General features: G+C 42.9%; 1 long non-coding RNA gene across 1 annotated transcript; it reads left to right on the forward strand.

Moving 5' to 3' along the window:
* Positions 1 to 420: 420 nt before the first annotated feature.
* Positions 421 to 1,126, forward strand: LOC122800177. The gene is made up of 2 exons (XR_006364544.1): positions 421 to 473; positions 1,033 to 1,126. It is a non-coding gene; the product is annotated as an uncharacterized LOC122800177 (long non-coding RNA).
* Positions 1,127 to 4,942: the final 3,816 nt, after the last annotated feature.

Below are 4,942 nucleotides of genomic sequence, written 5' to 3' on the forward strand. Positions count from 1 at the left end.
ATATGCTACTAGAAGTTGTTCCATCTTTCTGAAAACTTTGGTTCTGTCCAAGTAGAAGCGTAGCTGCCTGTGAATGTCCAGAAAATGCAGAAGTCTCTCACCCTTATTCTGTGGATTTGGATAAAAGGTAGGCAAATGAATTGTTTGGTTAAGGGCCACACTAAACGCTACCTTAGGCATAAATGTAGGATTTGTCCTTAGAGAAACCCTGTCAGGATGGAAAATGATAAAAGGTTCCACAGCCATGAGTGCTTGTAACTCTGAGACTCGTCTAGCAGAGGTAATTGCTAGGAGCAGAGCTGTTTTCCAGGATAGGAATTTTATATCAGCTGCAGAGGCTGGCTCAAACAGAGGCAGCGTGAGTTTTTCCAAGACATAGTTGAGGTCCCATGCAGGTATTGGTGCTCTCCTTGGAGGTCTTATGTTTTTAGCCCCTCTGAGGTACTGCCTTAGTAATGGATGAGAAAAAATAGGTGGTCCTGTATTGTCAAAAAGAAGACAAACCACACTGGCAACTGGAATAGTAGATTAGCGCTTTCGTTTACTAGCAAATTGTAAACTTCTTCAGATAAAAAAAATCTTAAAATGTTCATTATATACACCCATTCATTCTGATGTCATCACATAATTAATCAATTAATTATTTAAATAAATACAAAAGGCTTTTTAAAGAGCCCACTTACAATAAACATAAATGTAAATGCAAAGCGACCAGTATAAAGGATACAAAAATTAAATATATCTCCAATAAATTATGTACACATATTTTGGACTAAATTCAATAGATAATGTATTGCAGGTGAAATAAAATACCCTATCTATATAGTGCTTTCAATTTCAACAAACTTTTAATAGAAACCATTTCATTAATGCCTGGTGGGGAGGTTGCATGTAGTCTAAGCTGCCATAAAATTTCTTTTCCTTCTAATTTAAGGCTAGTAAACGAAAGTGCTAATCTGCTATTCCAGTTGCCAGTGTGGTTTGTCTTCTTTTTGACTTTTTGCAGTGGTTTTGAATTTTTTAGTTGTGTAGGTGGTTCTGTATTGTCATGAGCTGAAATGGCAGAGGCATGAATTTTAATTGATGAAAAGGAAAGGCCTTTATCCAGCATCTCAGTTAAGTATTGCAAAATCTGAGGAATATTTGGAACAGTCATGTCAATGCCTTGTGCCTGGTTCCAACCACATAATCTCTTCCATTTTTCTGCATAAGATTTTCTGGTGCTAGGCCTCCGGGCCTCCAAAATAACATCCATCACTGCTTTAGAGAGAGACGTGTCTTGAATGGCTACATTATTCGCCATGCTGCCAGGTTTAAGTTCCTGAGTTGGCTGCGCAGTATCATACTGTCTTGTTGGGTCAGTAAGTGAGGAATTTGAGGTAATGCCCAAGCTGGGCATTGAGACAAGCTCTTTAGGATTGGGAACCAGTGCTAGCAGGGCCAGTCTGGGGCAATCAGTATCATCCTTGGCTTCTCTTGTCTGACCTTGAGGAGTACATTGGGGAGGAGAGGCAGAGGAGGAAAGGCATATACTGTTAGGTTTTTCCAGCTGAAAGATAGAGCATCCACTTTCCATGCTTGCTTGTGATAAGTCCTTGTGCAGAATCTCTGTAGTTGGCAGTTGTGAGGGGAGGCAAATAGGTCTATGTCCGGGCACCCCCAGCTCCTTGTTATCATGCTGAAGACTTGTTGATCCAATTTCCACTCATGGGGATCCATAATGTTTCTGCTTAGTTCGTCTGCCAGAGTATTTATCCTTCCTGGCAGGAATTGTGCTTGCAGATGTACTTGGTAAGTCAGTGCTGTGTCCGACAAGTTCATGGCTAGTCTGCAGAGGGGGTAGGAATGCGTGCCCCCCTGCTTGTTTATGTACCACATGACTGTAGTATTGTCCATCTTTATCAATAGTTGTCCTGGATGAAGTGTATCCTTGAAGGCTGTCAGGGCATTCTGAACTGCTAGCATCTCTTTTTGATTGATATGTAGATGCATTTGACTTGTGGACCATGTGCCCTGAATACATCTTCCTGCCATATGGGCCTCCAATGCATAATCTGATGCAACTGTTGTCAATGTCTGCCTGGCTGTGGATAAGGTGAATGGCTGTCCTGTGTTGAGGTGACAGGCTTTTGCCCACCATAGAAACTCCTGTTGCAGGCAGGGAATGAGGTTGATTATTGTTTCCAGGCTGTGGCAATGTTGAGTCCAAACACTTTTTAGATACCATTGAAGTTTCCTCATATGCAGTCTTGCATATGGAATTAGTAGTATGCAGGATGCCATGAAGCCCAAAGCCTGCAGAATTTTTCTTGCAGATAACTGGGTCTTTGTTGCCAACATTTTGAAATAAGTAGTCAGTTGTCTGTGTTTGTCTGGCGTGAGATAAGCCATCTGGGCAGTTGTATTTAAGCTTGCACCCATGAATATTATCTCTTGAGAGGGTACGAGTTTTGATTTCTTTTCGTTTACTGTGTACCCTAGACCTGTTAGTAATCTTATTACAAACGCCAGATGCTGTAGTAGGATGTCCTTGTTCTCTGCTTGAATAAGGCAGTCGTCCAAGTAAGGATATATTTGTATTCCTCTTTGTCTGCAAAATGCAATTACTGGTGCCAGGCATTTTGTGAAGACCCTGGGCACAGTAGATAAGCCAAAGGGCAGTGCAGAGAATTGGTAGTGCATTGAGCCAGCTATAAATCTGAGGTATCTTCTGCATGATTGTCTGACTGGGACGTGCAGATATGCCTCTTTTAGGTCTAAAGTCACAAGCCAAGCTTTCTTGCCCTGCATGGGCAGAAGCTGTTGCAGAGTTAACATTTTGAATTTTGGAATATCCAAGTATGTGTTTAGGATAGACAGGTCCAGTATTGGTCTCCAGGCTTTGTCCTTTCTGGGTACCAAGAATAGCCTTGAGTAAAATCCTTGTCCCTGCTCTTGCTGTGGTACTTGCTGAATGGCTCTCATGTCAATGAGAGAGAAAAATTGTTTTTGTGCCTCTGCCCATTGATTGCATGGCAGGTCCGGCATACCATTTGGCCTTGGCAGGGTGTGAAAATGGGACCTGTAGCCTTGAGAAACAATATTTAAGACTCATTTGTCCTGGGTGATCATGTGCCAATTTTGTGAAAAAAGTGCTAGTTTTCCCCCGAAAGGAGCTGCCAGAAGATAAGTGCTTGGTGCTAGCAGGAGGAAGTCATTGAGACTGTTTCCTGTATGGCTGTGATTTTTCCTCTCTACTTTTGGAGGTAGATGCACCCCATTGTTTAGGCCTGTATGAGCACTGGGGCTGTGATCTGCCTCTGGGGCATCTGTATCTGCCTCTTTGTGGCCTGTCTGACACTGGAAAGGACCAATTCTTTGTAGGCCAGTTCCTGCTAAATCTGGGAGGCTGTACCTGTAAGAAATCCTTCACTGTTTGCATAAATTTAGCTTTGTCCTCAATTTTCTTCAACACCTCTTCTGCTTTAACACCAAACAATGTATCATGTTGTAATGGAGCATCTAATAGTTTTGCTTTAATATGATCGGGCAGAATATGTTCTTTTAACCAAGCATGCCTCCTAATGACAGAACCTGTAACTGTGGCCCTGCAGGAGGCCTCTAGAGAATCAAAACCACATTGCAAAGTATGCTTTCCCACCTGTTCAGCTGCATGCAATAAATCCTGCAATTCTTTGTTTTCTGCACATTCTGAATTTGCCAGCATTTTCTGTTTAAGCAGTGACATAAGATATTGCTGATATTTAAGCATATGAAATTGACAATTTAAAGCTCTTACAGCCAAGGTAGCAGTAGTGTAAATCTTTTTCCCCCATCTGTTCAGGGCCCTAGAATCCTTATCAGAGGGGATAGAGTTTTTTGCAGTGGAAGCCTTGACCCCCTTGGGACCCTGAGAAATAGTTTCTGGGTCAGCAGCAGGGTTTTTGTAAGGAGATTTATGTGAGTCAGGAACCCTGTAGTATCTGTTTGGCTTAACCGGAGCTGGTGGTAAAGAATCAGGAGACAGACTGGACCCTGAAAATACATCATCTACAATGTCTAAAACAGGAGGAATAGCAAGGGGCCTGTGCTGGGGTAATAGTAGGAAGTCTCAGAGCCTTTTCTTGGATTCTGAGTAATCTTGGCTCTCTCAGTGGAAGTGCTCCCTCATAGTATGCAGGGTCCCCCCAAAAGAATAATCCTCAGGAGGAGAGGCTGAAGGGATAGATTCTTCAGCATCAGAATCCTCATAGGGAGGAAGGGAATATTCCTGATCAGAAGAGGAATCAGAGGAAATGGAAACCTGATCTGAAGATTCATATTCTATCTCTTGCCTAGACCTCTTATCAGGAGGGGGATGGGAACCCCTGATCAAAGTAATTAGGTCGTCAGCCATTTTAAGCATATATTTTTAGGCATGGAGGCTTGTCCAGGAGAATGCTGTACTTGTTTCTTTGTCTTTAAAGCTGCTTTAGTCTTTGCCTTTGAAGCTGAAGTTGGCTTTACATATAACTGTGTAGGTCTGAAAACACCCTCAGAAGCCAGTGCCTGCTCAGTGGCTTCGAACCCATCTGAGGGAATAGTTTTTGAGTGTCCAATACCTTGAGTTTCCAGAGGCCTAATCGGCTCCACGTGGGAGTCGGAAGCGGCCTGTGGCTCTGAGGTAGCGGGCATCAGGGGCTGCGAAAGCACCTCACTGAGAACCCGCGAACTGGCGACAGGCTTAACCAAAGCCTTGTCGTCGGTTTTGGACCTCGGATGCCTGTCCTTTTCTTTTTCTTTGCGCTTTTTATAAACTCCGGTAGTTGGCTGTTCCAATGGCATTATATAATTGAACCTTCTGTCAAAGTAATGAAATGCAAAATCGTACCGACGCTTAATAGTGCATTGGTTAAATCTAGCACAAAACCGACAACTAGCAACGTCGTGGTCAGGGCCTAGGTAAGGAATACAGTAAGAATGA

Source organism: Protopterus annectens, chromosome 4.part0 (genome assembly GCF_019279795.1).
Source record: "Protopterus annectens isolate FY-2018-M chromosome 4.part0, PAN1.0, whole genome shotgun sequence".
NCBI lineage: Eukaryota > Metazoa > Chordata > Ceratodontiformes > Protopteridae > Protopterus > Protopterus annectens.